Source organism: Numida meleagris, unplaced genomic scaffold (genome assembly GCF_002078875.1).
Source record: "Numida meleagris isolate 19003 breed g44 Domestic line unplaced genomic scaffold, NumMel1.0 unplaced_Scaffold381, whole genome shotgun sequence".
NCBI lineage: Eukaryota > Metazoa > Chordata > Aves > Galliformes > Numididae > Numida > Numida meleagris.
Window position 1 is genome coordinate 39,532 of NW_018364605.1, and position 17,807 is coordinate 57,338.

At 50.8% G+C, this 17,807-nt stretch overlaps 1 long non-coding RNA gene across 1 annotated transcript; it reads left to right on the forward strand.

Moving 5' to 3' along the window:
• Positions 1–11,328: 11,328 nt before the first annotated feature.
• LOC110391484 lies at positions 11,329–13,564 on the forward strand. The gene is made up of 4 exons (XR_002434078.1): positions 11,329–11,494; positions 11,655–11,768; positions 11,877–13,025; positions 13,274–13,564. It is a non-coding gene; the product is annotated as an uncharacterized LOC110391484 (long non-coding RNA).
• Positions 13,565–17,807: the final 4,243 nt, after the last annotated feature.

A 17,807-nucleotide genomic window follows, 5' to 3' on the forward strand; every position in this document is an offset into this window, starting at 1 on the left:
GATTTTTCTCCCCTGCACTACCACGTTCTCCTTAGCACACAAGTCTTCTCCTGCTCCTACAAAACAACAGCCAGCAGCACAAAACAAACAGCCGCTGAGGACTCTCAAAACAGAACCTGAGCCACAAAGCACTTCTCAACTTCACTTCACAAGCCCCCCCAGCTTCCTTCTGGGATGAGGATAATTTTCAGGTATTTTATGAGATAGCTGAGAGGAAAAGGAAATGTCTTTCCACGTTGGTTTGATTCTAGGTGTGGGACTGCTCACAAGCTTTCCCTGCTGGCCTCGCTCTGCTCCCACCTGAGCACACACAGCCTTACCATCCACTTTCACCACCAAAGATTACAGGCCAGTCTCCAACACCCTAATAACCCTAACAAAAATTAATATACCTTTGCCCTGAAAATCTCCAAAAACTGATTGGGATAAGTCACCATAGAAGTAATGCTAGCAGTAACCTGAATCCTGAAGGAAACAGAGAAGAGGCACGGGCAGTGTGTACCCCCACTGTGTGCCATGGCACCGCTGGGGGCTCCCAGGGGTTCTCAGTGCTCCCTGCACAACTCTCGGGGCAGCTGTGAGGCACCTGTTCCTTCTACGCAGGTGAATGAAATGTTTTAGATCTGTGAACTTGGGTAGAAAACTGCAGTTTGCATTGATCTTTGTGGAAGCAATGGGATGGTCCACATGAAACTCAAAACTGCAGCTTTGTGCAATGACCACCTGTAGATTTGCTAGGGCCTAAATTTTCCCCTTTTTATTGCACTAAAAAAACCAACAAGAATAAAACGTGTAGTGCAGGGAAGACATTTATAAACCAATACATTCAAATATGAACAAGGCAGAATGAGATAACACTGATGTGGCCCTGTGATTTCTGCTAACGCACCTTCATTTCATTACTGTTAAATTTGCTCAGTAGTTCAATTTCAGTGCATGACTATTTAAAAATAACCTAATGGAGGTTGGCAAAAAAAAATTAAAAAAAAGAAACAAAAACATGACACCATCAATGATTTTTTTCAACTGATATTCATAAGGTTCTCAGCGCGCGGCCCGGCGTGGTACATAGCGTCCTGGGGCTTGATGGGACTGCAGGAGGGTGTGCTGGAAAGCCTTTGAGGAGCCCTAGAGCATGCCAAGGGAGCTCAGGGAGTACTGCAGGGTGTCCCAGAGTTGGGTCTGGCATTTTGGGAAGCCTCTCACGCAGTGAGAAGCCTCTAGGGCACGCCAAGGGGCACGGACAGGCTCTGGGATTTCGCTGGGGTGCCCAAGAGTCCATTGGGTGACACGCTCCGTAGCTCTGGGGCACGTCTGGGCCTCTGTAGAGGTGGCTGCGGGGCCCTGAGAAACCTCTGGGGCACATGAGGGTGCCACTGGGTTCCACGGGAGTGTTCCTGGGTGCCCAGAGGTCGAGCGGGGAGCCCTTGGAGACCCCTTGGGAAGGCCCTATGGGGCCCTAGAGCATAGGAGTGCCTTGTCTTGTTGGCAGCTGATTGGCTGGGAGGCAATTCCCCTGGTGTAATTAATTAAATTACTTAATGGTGCTCTTCAACATTGATCACAGGTTTGTTTCATTCCAAGGTACTGCTGTCATGCAGCTGCTGCAGTGTTGCTGAGATATGTTGAGTTCATTCAAAATTCCATTGATGCTCCTAAAGCAGCCGAGGTGTGCTTCCAGAGGAGTGCGAAAACAGCTGTGAGAGATTGAGCATCGGACCAAATCTGGAACTGGTGATAGCAGAGATATCAAGAATAGCATGGAAGATGGCAGGTTGCATTTCCTTAAAGACATAATTCACCAGGCTTCATTGATACGTATGTTGAAGTGCCAACCAGTACATTTATTTCCATGTGACAGACCTTATATACCATTCAGAGCTTTATTTGAAAAAAACAAACCAAATAGTTTGGACAGAGAAGTGCGTTACAGTTCAGTGCAAGACTTGAAGTGTAGAATGGGGCCCGAGTGAATTGTGGGAGGAGGTGTTTTTGCACAGTTAAATCAGAGTCTGTGTTTGATTCAGACACATTAAGTGGCATTGATGGAAAACATCACGGGTTGGGGCAAAACACAAGAGCTGTCATAGCTGCGGGAAGTATCATATGTGGGATTAAAGGGCTGAGACTGTGTTCATCTTACATAACACACAGACAAAAAATCTACCCAGAGATGGAAGACTGCTTTGCGTTCCCTAAGCCATAAGGCAGAGTGGCAAACAGAGTAATTCCGTCACTGGTGGCCGTGTGTGATGCTGCACGCAGTTGCACGGTGGTTCTTTGCGCTGAGAACATTGCTTGGAGCGATGTTCTTCCTTTATGCTTTGCTGGGAGTTACTCATGTTCTGGGCAGCAGAAGTCGCAGGGCTGCCCTGTGCGGTACCGGTGTGCTTCTGGTGACAGAAGGTGACGCGACGTGCACGTTGCAGCCTGTAGGAATGTGGGATCTGTTCCTGTGTCCTCATGGCCACGGCACGCAAGAGGAGGAAGCCTGGTGGTTTTTCACTCCACCAAGTTTGCTTGCAAGAGCTTTCCACGTGGAGAGAACGTTGCCCTTGCTTTCTTAGTGCTTCTCATTGTTTTGTGTTGTTGCTGCAGCTGGCTAGGGAGCATCTCCATAACCTGTGCCCTTGTGCTTGGTCTCCAGCTTCAGCATGACACCATCAATTCCAGGATATGTTTTTCTTTCAATTTTTTAACAGATATTCATAAGCATGTGCCACAGGTTCCTGGGGCTTGGAGAAGGTTTCTACGGCTTTCTGTGCCCTTTCTTAGTTTTTTCCACATTCCCGCTTTTTCCCCTCCTGTTGTAACGTCGTGTTCTTGTCCTGTTCTAAAAAGCAACGGAGAGCGGATGGCCGGAGACCGTGGTACGGGCCGCGTGAAAGGCACGGCACAAGTTGTTTCTGCGGTCTGCGCTGCCACCGCGTGGTCAATCCGCGGCAGTGCCGCTGTCCCGGTTTGGCGCGGCAGGACGCACGCGCGCAGGCACGCGGAAGCGGCGCGTCTCCGTCGTGGTCGCTTTGCGCAGCTAACCCGCCAGTCTCTATTGTGGTTATTCCTCCAGGCGACAGTGCGCATGCGCCCGACAGCGAGTAAGCGGCACCCGTTTCTGCGAGGCGCTGAGGTGCGGGCTTGCAGTCGGGGCTTGGACCGCCGGCTCAGCGATGTTCTCCCGCCGCTTCCAATCCAGGCTGCCCCTCGCCTCTTTCCTCGGGCGGTTTTACGCCCGAGCCCGCCCCAAGACCACGGACCGCTTCTGCTGCCAGCAGCCCCTGCACGCGCCGTGGCTCTCGATTCGCTCGGTGTGGCACGTGACCGTCAGCCGCGTGCCCCAGCACCGCGCACGCGCGCTAGCGGAGCGGTCCTCGCCGCTGCCACGCGTGGAAGAGGCTTCGGAACCGCAGGCGCTCGAGGGCGGTGCGGGCATCTGTCTCGCCCCGCTGCTGCTCTCTGCGCCGTCCTTCATCCGTTCCGCGCTCTCTTTCGTCTCTGCCCACGTTCGCAGCCCCGGGAATGTACCGGTTCGGCTCGCGGCTGCCCTCGAGCGCCTCGCGGCATCCGATTGGCTCATTGCCGCGGTGGACTGACAGGCGTCGCCGTCCACTCCCAGCCCTGCCCCGGCCCCCAGCCGTTCAAAAGGGCTCTCGGCCGCGGTGGGAGCCGAGCAGCTCGGGGATTGGTGGCGCGCGGTGCTGGCGTTGAGCGGCCGGGACAGCGCAGCGTTGAGCGGCTCCGGGATCGCCCTAAGCGGCGCGCTGCCGACTTTCCTAGGAGCCGCTGAACGGGCTTTTCCAGCCGCCCCGTCCCACCGAGGGCAACCGAGCCCCTTCACGTCGCAGTGCCTCAGGGCTCCGGGCACCACGCGTGCGCGGCGCAGCCATGTTGCTCGGCGCGTGGCCGTGCGGGCGCTGCCTGCAGTACCGCCCGGCGGCCAGAGGAGGGCAGCAGAGACCGCGGAGCTGTCGTGGGGGAAGGCGGGATAGGGGGCGCGACGGGAGACCTGCTCCGTGGCTCCGCAGGAAGACAGCAGCAGTTCCTACAACGGAGTGGGAAGCGAGCGGGAGAACGCGTCGGGCCAAATTTGTAGGGCAGCAAAGAGCCGCGAAGCCGCTTCGGTTATGACTTGTGGAAACAAACTTCACAACCGGGGAAGGTTGTAAAGCAGGTATGCTTCTTATGGCGCTGCACCCGCACTCTGTGTGCAAGGGGGGTACCCCCATCCTAGCTTGCACATCGAAAGGCAGAAACCTTCCATATTTAAAGATCGAGGCATGCATATTCCTCACATTCCTGAGGGAGGGAGGGACTGTTACAATTAATTCCATGAGATCATTATAATTTGCTCCACCTCAGAGTCACACCCCTATTAGCATGCGTAGTGCTTCCTGTTGTCTGTCTTTGGGGGTCGTGGGGATGAAGGCCGTATCTCTTCCTCACTGTGTACTCTTGACCTTGGCATGGTTGATGAGGGTGATCCAGCTTTGGCTGGTTTTCTTCAGGACGCAGTCTCCAGTTCAGTCCCAACGACCAATCAGCAACTTCTGCGTTTCCTTGCTCCATTAACCCACATCCATCTTTTCTTGTTTGTTTGAAATTGTATTCTAGCCTTTTCTCTTTCAATTCCTTCCTTTTCTCTAATCTAGCAAAATTCCTTTTTGCTAGATAATCCCATTATTATCTATCGATTTTCGGAAATATGCTCCGCTCTCCCTCTTTTGCCTCAGCTTCTGCCTTTTTGCATTCTTCGTAGCTACCACCCGTCTGTTTGCACATCCACATAAAACAGCTCAGCACAATACATACGAATATTCCAGCAAGCAGTGTAACTATCCTATCTACAGAGAGTTGCTTTAGCCAGGCAGTGCTTGGTAACTGACTGGTTAATATGTCCCGCAGCTCTGTAAACCCAAAGGAAGTATCATCAAGAGATAACTTGATGTCTCAATCAAGTATGTTTCCCAATTCTCTAAACCAGTTTAAGATATGAATTATCAAACCAGGCTAAAGCAAATCCTATACATATGCTACTTACAAAATGCAGGTTATACATTCTGGTTTTTAAGGTTCAACTTAAGAGGTTCCTTCTCGTTGATGATCCACTGAGGCTGAACCGTCTTCTTAACTCGGCTGTAGTGAATCCACATCTGCTCCTTTATCTTTACCACAGTGTGTGATGTCAGCAACACCAAAAATGGTCCTTCCCACTGGAGAAGGATGTAACATACACATCATCTCCTGGTACGATGTTATGCACGGGCCCATCCAGGCCTCTGTCTCTTGTTCCCAAAACCACTTTCTCAGTTTCCCTTAGTTGCCTTTGAAGGCTTATAATATCTTGTGTTAACATCTCCTCTCTCACTTGGTCAGAAATCCCCTTCTGTATGACGTAAGGTCTTCTGTACAGGATCTCCAATGGGCTCAGCCCTTCTTTTACCTGAGGTTTCATTCTGATCCTCAAGAGAGCTACTGGTAAAGCTTGGGGCCAGGTTATTGCAGCTTCCTGCCCCAATTTAACAATCTGTAATTTGATCAAATGATTTGTTTTCTCTACTTGGCCACTTGACTGCGGCCTATATGGTGCGTGCAGCTGCCAGTCAGTTCCCAGTAACCTGCTTTATTTGCTGCACCACCTTAGCACCAAAGCGAGGGCCCTGATCTGAGGAGGTCGTGGCAGGAACTCCGAACCTCGGGGTGGTTTCTTGTAGCAATACCTTTGTTACCTTGCGTGCCTTATTGGTTCTGCAAGGGAATGCCTCTGGCCACCTTGAAAAGGTATCTGTACCAACATATATTGGTACCCCCCTTTTTCTTGGGAGTTCCAAAAACTCAATTTGCCATTGTTGCCCAGGCTAGTTTCCTTTCCCTATCTGTCCTAACGGAACTTTAGGGCCTGTTCTGGGATTATTTTGTAAACAAACCTTGCGTTGCTGCGTTACCTGTTTAATAGTGGTGTACAGATTCCAAGCTATGATTTGCTGGCTCAGGTGTTTGTATAGAGCTTCGGTTTCCCAGTGGGTTTTCCTATGCTCAGCAATAATGACAACCGACAGTAGGGTTGCTGGAGCTACTAGTCTATTCTGGGGAACAGTAGGCCATTCCTCTTTTCCTGTCTGCCCACCTAAATCCTCTATTAACTTCTGATCCTCCCTGGCATATCTCTGTTTTACCATCAGTTTGGATTTTCCTGCCCAGGACCAAGGACTGCGCTCCTACTTCATGTGTTTCCGCTGCTCTTTTTGCCTTGTGGTCAACCAATGCATTACCCACCTCTTCTGCCGTTTCTCCTTTTGGTGGGCTTTACAGTACATCGTGGCCACTTTCTCCGGTAGTTGTACTGCCTCTAAAAGTTTTAGAATTCCTTTAGCATGTTTGATTTGCTTTCCTTGGGCTGATAATAGTCCTCTTTCCTTCCATACTGCTCTGTGGGCGTGGTCAACACCAAAGGCGTGTTTTGAATCTGTCCCTATGTTTATCCTCTTCCCTTTGGCTAGCTCTAATGCTCGGGTTAATGCAATTGTCCCCGCTTTCTGTGCAGACGTGTCTGGAGCAGGGGCCTTGCATTCTGTTACCTAGTCAGTAGTGGTCACAGCATACCCTGCCTTGCGCGCTCCTTGCGGAACGTGACTGCTGCCATCCGTGTACCGAGAGTCCTCGGCATCCTCCAGTGGTTCTTCTTTCAGGTCTGATTGGCTGGAATACACCGCCTCGATTGATTCCAGGCAGTCGTGGGATAGCGGTTCCCTTGAGGTTCCACTGAGAAAAGATGCTGGGTTGACAGCGTTAGTTGCTACTATTTGCACATCATCCTGCTCCACCAGGATGGCCTGATATTTAAGAAACCTCTGTGGTGAGAGCCAGTGCTCTCCTTTTACTTCTAGTACTGTGGATACCGTATGAGACACCAATACCATCACAGTGTGAGTTTGCATGCTTCTTGAATGTTAAGTACAAGCGCAGCCACTGCTCTCAAGCAGCTTGGCCAACCTCTGTTCACTTCATCAAGTTGTTTAGAGAAGTAAGCCCCCGTTCTCTGGTAGGGTCCTAGATTCTGGGCAAGGATCCCTAGTGCTATTCCTTGTTTCTTGTGTGAGAATAGCCCAAAGGGTTTGGTTGCATCTGGTAACCCTAGGGGGGGGGCCTTCCTAAGTTCCTGTTTTAGTTGTTGGAACACTCTTCTGGCCTCCCCATCCCACATGAGAATCCTTGGGCAGGGTTTCAGGAGGGTATAGAGGGGTTTTGCCAACAGTCCCTAGTTGTATATCCATAGATGGCACCACCCCGTCATCCCCAGGAACGTACGAAGCTCCTTGGCCGTTTGCGGCTCTGGGATCTGGCAAACAGCTTCCTTTCTTGCCATTCCCAGAGTTCCTAATCCAGCGGTGATCCCATATCCCAAACAGGTCACTTGCTGCTGGGCCACCTGAGCTTTCTGTGGAGAGACTCAATAGCCATTAAGTCCAAGAAAATTCAGTAGGCTGACAGTCCGTGCTGTGCATAACTCCTTTGTCTCAGTGGCTATTAAGAGGTCATCTGCATATAGCAGTAGAGTCCCCCGCTCGGATCGTCGTTCCCATTGCTCCCGGTCCTTGGCGAGTTAGCTGACTTTGAGAGGTTAAGAGCAGGCAAAAGAAGGCAGCCTTTAAGTCCAGTACGGTAATCCATGCCAATTTGCCTGACAATTCAGTAAGCAGGGTGTAGGGATTTGCTACCAGTGGGTATAAGACCTCTACTATTCCATGAATAATTCTCGGATCCTGTACTATCCGGTGGCTTCCATCCGGCTTTTTTAACTGGATGGGAGTATTATATTTCGACTCACATTCTACTAATAATCTAGATTCCATAAAACGATGGATTATTGGTTGAATCCCTTTCCTGCCCTCCAGTCTGAGGGCATACTGCTTGATCCGCACTGGCTGGGTTCCCTCTTTTACCTTTAATCAAGACTGACCTCCCTTCTGGTCCTACGGTTTCCCTTAACGGAGCCTGAATAGTGCTTTGTCTAGAAGGCACTGGTCTAACGGGGGAGGGTCTGGGGGTGATGATTCCTCACCCTGCTCACCCGGGAGTCTAGTTACTCCGGGGGTAACTGGGCATCTACAAGAATTCATGTATTCCCACCTGTTTTCCCAATTGAAAGTTGAAAGGCTTGAGGAAATATGCCTTTTCACTTTGGCCGGTGGCTCCCTGTACGGTAACAAATTCATCGCTTGTCAGGATTAAAGAGACATTTAAAATTGAGTTTGTAGCTCCAGTATCTACTAAAAACTCCACACTTTGCTGTTTGTCCCCTAGCCTTCTTTTAACCAGTGGATCCCCTAGGGTAGATTCCCCATGTCCCCGCCAATATCTTGCCAGTGTGCTAATATACATCCTAACGGGGTTTGCTTAGGAATTTCTTTTCCCTGGGAACTTCCCCTGGCACAAACGAACGTGTTCAATATGAATCTTACTGATTCTTGATGGACTCCAAATTCTCACAGTTACCATGTCCTCTTGTCCTAAGCAATAATCTTGTTTAAACCCATTCCCACAATACTAACAAAATGCCAGTTCCCTGTATGCCAGTCTACTTCTTGTGTCCCACTCCAATTTAGACACGTCACCACAAAGGTAGGATTGCACTGATGGTCAGGGTGGAACACGCAATTATCCTCTATATCAGTATTCATGTACAATATAGGTTACAGTAACCGCAAACGAGAAAAGGAAATAAGGAGCATTTTTAAACGGGTGATGGAATTGCACAAGTAGCGCTTTCACAAGACAAATAATTAACAGTTCTTAGTTAACACAAAGACAATGACAACAATCGATCTCCTTTGCTTCATTCGTCGGGATCCCGCACTCGCCCCGTAGCTTAGCAGCGTCTCACTCGTACCACACTCATACCGGATCCGTTACAAACACACCAAAACCTGTGGGTCCCTCTCTCCCGAGCGGGGTTCTCCCTTAACCCCGTGAGCTCTCACCTGTGAGTTGCTCTCTCCTGAGGAGTTCTCACAGTGACTGGTCACCAACCCTTCCTTAGTGGGCCCGCTTCCTCAGGGGGAGCACCCTCGCTCCTAACCCCCGCGTAGGACATCTCCTCGCGACTTATGGGTCCCCTGTTCCCAATAACATACCTGGTCCGTGGCCATGGCTCTTTCTCTGCTCTGCAGTGGTTGCTCTGGATGGGAAGCCTTTCTGAGAATTCTCAGGGCGCGCCTAAAGGGTCCCCGTGCCCGAGCAGCCCCGTGGATCAGTACAGAGGGCTCCTGTCTGGCTTGCCAAAACTGACTTGTGGAAACAAACTTCACAACCGGGGAAGGATGTAAAGCGGGTATGTTCATTATGGCGCTGCGCCCACATGCCGGGTGCAAGGGGGGTATCCCCATCCTAGCTTGCACAGCGAAAGGCAGAAAACTTCCATATTTAAAGATCGAGGCATGCATATTCCTAGCATTCCTGAGGGAGGGAGGGACTGTTACAATTAATTCCAAGAGATCTTTATAATACGCTCCACCTCAGAGTCACACCCCTATAGCATGCGTAGTGCTTCCTGTTGTCTGTCTTTGGGGGTCATGGGGATGAAGGCCGTATCTCTTCCTCACTGTGTACTCTTGACCTTGGCATGGTTGATGAGGGTGATCCAGCTTTGGCTGGTTTTCTTCAGGACGCAGTCTCCAGTTCAGTCCCAACGACCAATCAGCAACTTCTGGGTTTCCTTGCCCCATTAACCCACATCCATCTTTTCTTGTTTGTCTGAAACTGTATTCTCCCCTTTCCTCCCTCGGGAGGATAGGGTGCTGTGGGGCTCCATGGGGTGATATGGGGCTAAGGGGGGTTGTTGGGAGCTACAGGGAGGGATGTGGAACTATCGGAGGTTGGGGGTGGGGGGCTGTAGGGGTGGATATAAGGTTATATGGGGCTATGGGGTGTGCTATAGGGGAATGTGGGGCTAGAAGGCTTTTCCTTCCTTTCCCTTTCTTTCCTGTCGTTTCCCTTCCTACTTCTCCCCACATTTTCCTCCCCTCCCTTTTCCTTCCCGTCCCCTTTCCTTCTCTTCCCACTACACCCCCCATTTCCCTTCCCTTCCATTTCCTCCTGTCTCTTGTTATTTCCGGAATACTTTAAGCATTGGTGTGCGTTACTGAGAACGTTTCTTCCCACAGTCTGTCATTTCATAGCAGGGTGGGTGAAATGCTAGTCATGGAAATTTAAGTTAGAATAGAAATTGTATTGGAATAGAATATGATTGTTTTGTGGTCTTAAATGTGAAACGTCTTTTCTTCTTGGGTTTTAGGTACAGCAGTTGTTTAATAGCGACTTTGGAGAAGTTTTCAGTATCCAGTCTCCTCATAAGGAAGAAAGAAGATTTCTGGAGGACTTAATCATGAGTCAAGCAGCCGCAAAACCTCCACTTCCAGAAAGAAAGCACGTGAGGACATTGTGCATCTAATGATTACAGATGATGGGGAGGGGCTGAGAGAGCTGGGGCTCTTCAGCCTGAAGAAGAGAAGGCTCTGGGGGGGGACCTGATAGCAGCTTGCCGGTACCTGAAGGAGGCCTGCAGGAAAGCTGGGGAGGGACTTTTAATAAGGGCAGGTTGTGACACAACGAGAGGAAATGGCTTTAAAATGGAAGAGGGTAGAATTAAACTAGGTACTGGGAAGAAATTCTGTACTGTGAGGGTGGTGAGACACTGGAACAGGTTGCCCGGTGAGGTTGTGAATGGGCCCTCCCTGGAAGCACTCAAGGCCAGGCTGGATGGGGCTTTGAGCAATGTGGTGTAGAGCGAGGTGTGCCTGCCTATACCAGGAGTTGGAACTAGGTGAGCACAAGGGTGTGGATTGTGTGTTCTTGTGCAGGGAATCTTGGGGACATGATTTATCATCACCGTAGCTAACACTGCGTGGGGCAATTTTGACGTGCTTTGACTTGCCCGTGCTTTCTGATGTCTCCACTTGCCTGGAACCTCCTTGAAATGTATGCCTGATCTGGAGATCTTTTCTTATTTCCTAGCTTTTGTGGCATAAAGAAGCATGGAAAGGTGATGGAACAGCTTATGGAAAGGTGATGGAACAGCTTGTTCTAGATGCCATGTCCAAGCAATTGGAAGAGAAGAAGGTCATCAGAAATAGTCAGGATGGATTCACCACGGGAAAATCGTGCTTGACCAAGCTTGTAGCCTTCTATGATGGCATCACCAGCTGGATAGATGGGGGGAGAGCAGCGGAAGTTGTCTCCCTTGACTTCAGCAAGGCTTTTGATACTGTCTCCCACAACATCCTGATAAGGAAGCTGAGAAAGTGTGGGATGGATGAGTGGACGGTGAGGTGGGTTGAGAATAGAGGTCATTGTACGTGGCTGTTGAGCGCTTTGCAGGTGTTGATCTTGCAGTGGGATCTGTCTGGCCGCAGGACCGTGGTTGCAGACATTGATTCCAGCAGAAACTCAGTAAGCAGCGGCGACCTGTGCAAAGCGCTGCTCGGAATGGACCTCTGCTGAGGTGAGTGGGGGCTCAACGTGTTGCTCCTTGTTCACGTTCAGTGCTAACAGGAAACTCGCGCATCATTTCTGTTTCAGCTGTCCCAACGCTGTGATCCCTTGGTGCTGGGACGGGGTGTTTGAAAAATGATGCATGTGCTGAGCTGGAATCTCTCTTGCAGGAATCAAGCGTTGAGTAAAAAGAATGTTTGGGCCAGGTGACGGCAGAAGTCTGGCTGTTTTGGATGGTGGCAGAAGATGGAAGCAGGTGTTCTTGGGACTGCTGAGCTTTTGACGTAAGTCAGCTGTACTGTAGCAAGTACAATTAGGTTCTGAAATGCCTTTAAACGTGCGCACGAGGTATCTGTGTCCTGCCATGCCTTCGTTGTTTCTTTTTGCTGCAGATGTTTTTACTCCTACATGTTGGGCTTGTTTGCTTGTAGAAGGAAGACTGTTACGTGTAGTTTTCACAGCGAGCTTCTGTTATGATTTCTTGATGATTTTAATCCAAAATATTAGAAGGAGTGTTTCAAGAAAGGACCCTACCAGTGCCGGTAAGTTCCTACTCAGCTCTGCATGAGGGACCCCGCTGTGGAGGGAAGCGTTCAAGAAGCGTTTAGATTTAGATGTAGTGTTGAGAGACGTGGTTTAGTGGGGTTATTGGTGGTAGGTGGATGGTTGGACTGGATGATCTTGAAGATCTTTACCAACCTAGCTAGTTCTGTGATTCTATGATTCTAAATGTAACTAAGGGCAGCTCAGAATCCTCTCTTGCCAGCTTCACGTGCTGGATTTTGAGCTTCTGAAGTGTGCTCCATCTGTCTAAGGTGTTCCCTTCTGCTTGAAAGGAGAAGGGCTGCAAGGTGGTATTTCTCTTGCGGCTTGCAGCTGTGCTCCTTGGCACAGAGGGCTCTCAGTCTTCCCCATCATTTCCACGTGGCAGACCATTAGGCAGACGTAATGCGTGTCCCAAATGCAGCCTTCTATTCCTCTAGTCTGAGCGACATTTTATTTTGAGGAGGAAGGAAAGAATGTGGTAGAATCAGAATGATATTTGAGTGCTAACACAGGGTGGTGAGTGAGGGCCCCAGAAGCCAACTTGTTGCTGTGAGAGCATTGTCCAATGACAAGGTCGGAGGTAACACCTGCTGGCGGATGGGGACACTAGTGTTGGCTTTAGGTGAGGAGAAAGTGAAACACGATGACTGAGCTGACTGCAAAGAGCTTCTGGGGGAGGCTTGGTGCCACCTTTGAATTTGATCTGATGAACTGCTTGTGTGCTGATGTCCAGGCAGGCTTTGGGGAGCAGACTACATAGCAGGGTATGTGGGGTAGGACTGGGGCTTGGACCAGGCCAGGTGGAATGCAGTGGGCTTTGCTCTCGTTCTTAGTGCTTGTTTTTGCTCAGGAGGGGCAAGGTGGTGAAGCTGGTGAACGAATGGCTGCAGATGAGGTTTGCGGAGCAAGAGGTCCTGCAGGTCTTCTGTGACACCCATGAAGCTGTAGCGAGGTTGCCTCAGTGTAAAACACGAGAAATGCACAGAGATCTGCAGGTGAGCAGTGGGCTCCAGTAGTGCCGGGGGGGATGTGTGCACTCCTTCGTGTATGCATTGTCTGCCTCCTCTCTGACAGATGGGCTTTGAAAGCTGCTACCATGTTTCTGTTGTCAGGAAAAGTGGATAGGAACACTTTTCTCCATGGAAAGGTTTCAAACAAGAGCCTCTCCTTGCGACTTGCCGTATGTTTGTCATCTCTAGATGTGCTTGAGAGACACAGCTGTTTGACTACTTGTGTTTTTTAGGGGAGATGTGGCAGAATGTATCTGACGAATGATTTGCGGTGTCATTCTACCACCCAAAACACTCCTGATAATGGCGTAGCTGAGAAAAAGTGTGGTGTCAATGCGTTTCCTGGACTCAGATGAAAAGGATGGCTGCAGAGATGTTGGCCTTGAGGCAGGAGTTGTTAGCAGCGTTGGAGACTGGCCTGTAATCTTTGGTGGTGAAAGTGGATGGTAAGGCTCCGTGCGCTCAGGTGGGAGCAGAGCGAGGCCAGCAGGGAAAGCTTGTGAGCAGTCCCACACCTAGAATCAAACCAACGTGAAAAGACATTTCCTTTTCCTCTCAGCTATCTCATAAAATACCTGAAAATTATCCTCATCCCAGAAGGAAGCTGGGGGGGCTTGTGAAGTGAAGTTGAGAAGTGCTTTGTGGCTCAGCTTCTGTCTTGAGAGTCCTCAGCGGCTGTTTGTTTTGTGCTGCTGGCTGTTGTTTTGTAGGAGCAGGAGAAGACTTGTGTGCTAAGGAGAACGTGGTAGTGCAGGGGAGAAAAATCCATGCAGGATTTAGGGTAAGGGCTAAGGCAAGGAAAGCCGGGCTAAGACGATGAGGTGTAGGAACAGGAAGCTCTTCAGCTGATATTAACTCCTGCTGTTATCTTTTTTGATTAGGAATCGGTGTTTTTTTCTACCAACCAAACTCATAGTGCAGCCTGTGAATGAATTCATTGGCACCTGTTAGTGTTTGGTGTCCTTCTCTCCATAGAGCTGCATTTGAAATGGACACTTGTGGTCTGATGTCCAGCCTGCTCCCACATGCTCAGACGAGCCAAGTTTGCAAGGCCTGGCTCTTGGTTGGTGAGTTGTGCCCAAGGTCAGGGATTTGACTCTTCTGGGCTTGGAGAGATGTTTTCCAGTTGCACGTTGTATTATTTTTGTGGCGTTGACCTCCTGAGCGCCAGCCCTAGGTGGGGATCCAAGTACTAAGACAGTAGGGGTGGTTTAGCTAGATGCTAACTTTGACAGGAAATGCAGTGCCCAGGGCTGCACGCACTTGGGACAGTTGTGAGTGTAAGGAAAGGCATGTGGTGGGTGAGGGCTTTGGTGGGTGAGCATCACCGTGCTGAAGAGCAGGCAGCCGTTGTGCTTGCAGGCAGGCACATCCATGGGGATTGGAGGCTTTTTCAGCCTTGCAGCTCTTGGCTGTTGCTCTGAGAGTGGAGGATCTTTCTGCGAGAGAACTACCAGCAGCAGGGATCCTGTGCGTGGCCATGGAGCCTTTTCAGGCAAAGCAGCTGGATTAGTTTGTGGGCTGGGAGCGGTTTGGAGTTAAGGCAGCAGGCTTTGCCGAAAGCAGAAGGACCTGTGGGCCCAGTGTCCCAACAGGTAGGAAGTGACCAAGAGCTGGAGACAAGGGTGCCTTAAGCAGCCCTCTTGAGGGGAATCCTCCGTGTGAACAGAGGCCCAGAAGAAGAGAGTAGCTTGTCCCTGTGTTGACGCGGTAAGGTTTTCCTTCCTGACCTGTTCCCTCTCAGGTGGTGTGTCAGTCTTCCCCGGTGTGCCTACGGCTGTGCGATGTGCTCTACGGGAAGTGCTGACATTTTGCATTTGACCTTGTCTCTCATGTTGTTTTAAAGCACCATCTTAGAGGCAACCTTGATTCCTACAGCCCCGAGCTTTGTGCCACGAGAGCTCTCCCGCTTCTTCCTGCCACAAGGCAGAGAAACAGAGAGTTTCTGTGTTTGATTGCTGTGTTTGGCTGAGCGGTGAGAGCAGGGCAAGGAGGCTGGTTTGGACGTGCTGCTTTCAAGATACGGTGCTGTTTGCATGGCAGTGCTTCTTGCGTGCAAAGTTCTGCAACTGTGAGGTGTAAATTAATTGAGGGAAATGTTTCCTTGAGGTAATGCATTGTTTTCTGGAGAATGAAACAGTTGACTTGTGTACCTCAAGACCATTTTCATTTCCTCCTGACCAGAGCGTGCTTCATGTTTGCCGCCCTTGCCCCATGCCCCTGTTGAGGTTTAAGCCAGTGGGTGGCTCAGCACCACACCGTCCTTTGCTCACTCCCCCCTTCCCAGTGGGATGGGGAGGAGAACTGGGGGAAAAAAACCTGAGAACTCATGTGTTGAGGGAAAAGAGTTTACTAAGGTAGAGAAAAGGATAATAGTTGGAATATATATATGTATGACTGTATGTAACAACGAGTGAGGTACAAGCAATGGCTCCCCACCCCCCAGCCAATGCCCAGCAAGCCCCCAGGCAGTAGAAGAGCGCGAGATGAAGTCCCACCCCCTTCAAAACTCCTTCCGCTTGATGTCATCTGGTATGGAATATCCCTTTGGCCAGTTGACGTCAGCTGTCCTAATTCTGTTCCCTCCCAGCTCCTTGTGCCCGTTGCTGAGAATGGCCTTGGCTCTGCCCAACAGTGCTGCTCAGAAATGACAAACGTCGGAGTGTTATCAACATTGTTTTTCTCCTCGAACCAAAAGGCACAGCCTCATACCGGCCACTCTGAAGAAAAACCCACCCTACCTGACACTAAGCCAGCCTGCAGCGTCCGTGCAGTGAGCCACGTGGGGCTGCAGGTCGTGCATTTCCATTGGCCAGGGGTGCTTGGGCAGGTGTCAGTGCTCGGCTGGGACATGGCGCTGCTGTGGCTGTCCAAGCAGCATGCTCCGTGCTATGCGAGCCACAAAGCAGAGTTTCATGCACAGCATGCCATAATATTGACTGGCACCGGATGCGTTTGTGTCTGTGAGGCTGGGCTTACCCTACGAGCTCTTCTTGCAGAAGCTGTTTAGATTTGCATTGTAGGTGTGCGAGCAGAAGGGCTTTTCCCCTTGTGTTCTGTCCCACGGTATTTCTCTTGGTGGGCAGAAGGAGCTGAGGGAGTCAGCAGTAGATTGCGTTTGTTTAGGCTCCGGTGCTTAATCCCTGAAGCTGAGTGCTGCGCAGTAGAGTACACGCGTGTTTATCCCAGGGCTGCTGTGAGCGGGAGCCTGGTTGGCATAGCACTGAGCAGGAGCTAACGGGCTGTCCAGAGGAAGGCTTTGCAGAAGGAGCAGGGGTGCCTGCATCCATCCGTATTCTCTGACACTTCCTTCCCGGAAGGCCAACTGTGTTCTGGGCTGCATTGAAAGAGAAGTGTCCAGCAGGGAGAGGGAGGCGATTGTTCCCCGCTCCTGGGCTCTCGTGAGGCCCCATCTGGAGTAGTGCGTCCCGGGCTGGGGTCCCAGCACAAGAAGGACGCAGAGCTGTTGGAAGGAGTTCAGAGGAGGCCAGCAAGATGATCAGAGGGCTGGAGCATCTCTCCCGTGAAGAAGGGTTGAGGGAAGTGGGCTTGTTTAGCTTGGAAAAGAGAAGGCTCTGGGGAGACCTCATTGTGGCCTTGCAAGACTTGAAGGGAGCGTATAAACAGGAGGGGGAACGATTGTTTCTGAGGGTGGATAGGGATAGGAGAAGGGGGAATGGTTTCTAAACTGAGTCAGGGGAGATTTAGGTTGGCCATTAGGAGGGAGGTTTTCACTGCGAGGGTGGGTGTTGAGGCGCTGGAGCAGGTTGCCCAAGGAGGTTATGGATGCCCCGTCCCTGGAGGTATTGAAGGGAAGGCTGGACGTGGCTCTGGGCAGCCTGGTCTAGTGGTTGGCAACCCTGCACTCAGCAGGAGGGTTGAAACTCGATGATCTTGGAGGTCCTTTTCAACCCAACAGGCCATTCTGTGATTCTATGATTCTGTGGTTCTATGGTTCTATGATTCTGTGATTCTCTGATTCTCTGATTCTGTGATAAGGAGGAGGAAATGAGGTCATCATGGAAGCACAAAGGCAAAAATCCACTCGGGAAAGAAATTTGTCAAGCAGTCTGGTAGTAGTTGTGTATTTCTGCCATGTCTGTGGTGATTTCCTTGCAGGTGAACTAGATGGCTGCCATACCATGCCCTTGAATGACAAAAGGACGATAGTGTGGATTTTAGGTAGGCCCTGCAGTGCGAGGGACGCTGCTGGGAGGAACTGTCCATCTGCGTGAGGGTAGGAAGTCCCTGCAGAGGGATGTGGGCAGGCTGGAAGGGTGGACTGAGGGCAGCAAGTGCCGGGTCCTTTGGCCACAGCAAGCTCCCAGCGGCTTCTCCAGGCTTTGGTTGAGAGAGAATTCCAAGCGTGCAGTGATTGTAGAGTGCTGGGGTGGCGTTTGGGAAGAGCGTGGTCTTTGTGAAGTGGTGTTGTGTCCCCACCTTGTCCGTCATGGTGGAGCAGGCTGGTGGCCCTTAGTGATGTCACAAGCGGCTCGAGTGAGGGGAGGAGCAGTGCGTGCTGTGTAGCTTCATTGGAGCGCTTGAGCTCTGGCTGAGTAGGTTGCTTTGTGCACCTGTGCAGCGCCTGAGTAGCTTCGTGTTGACAGCAGCGCCTTGCGCAGCGTCCTGTAGGTAAGCTTAGGCAGTGTGGGATAAGCGGGTGGGGGCAGTGAGGTGGTGAGAAGTGGTGAGTGGCGGAGCGGAGAGGGTTGTGCTGAGCGGGGCAGTGTGGTGGGAAGCTGTAAGCAGCGCTGTTCCCCTGGGGTG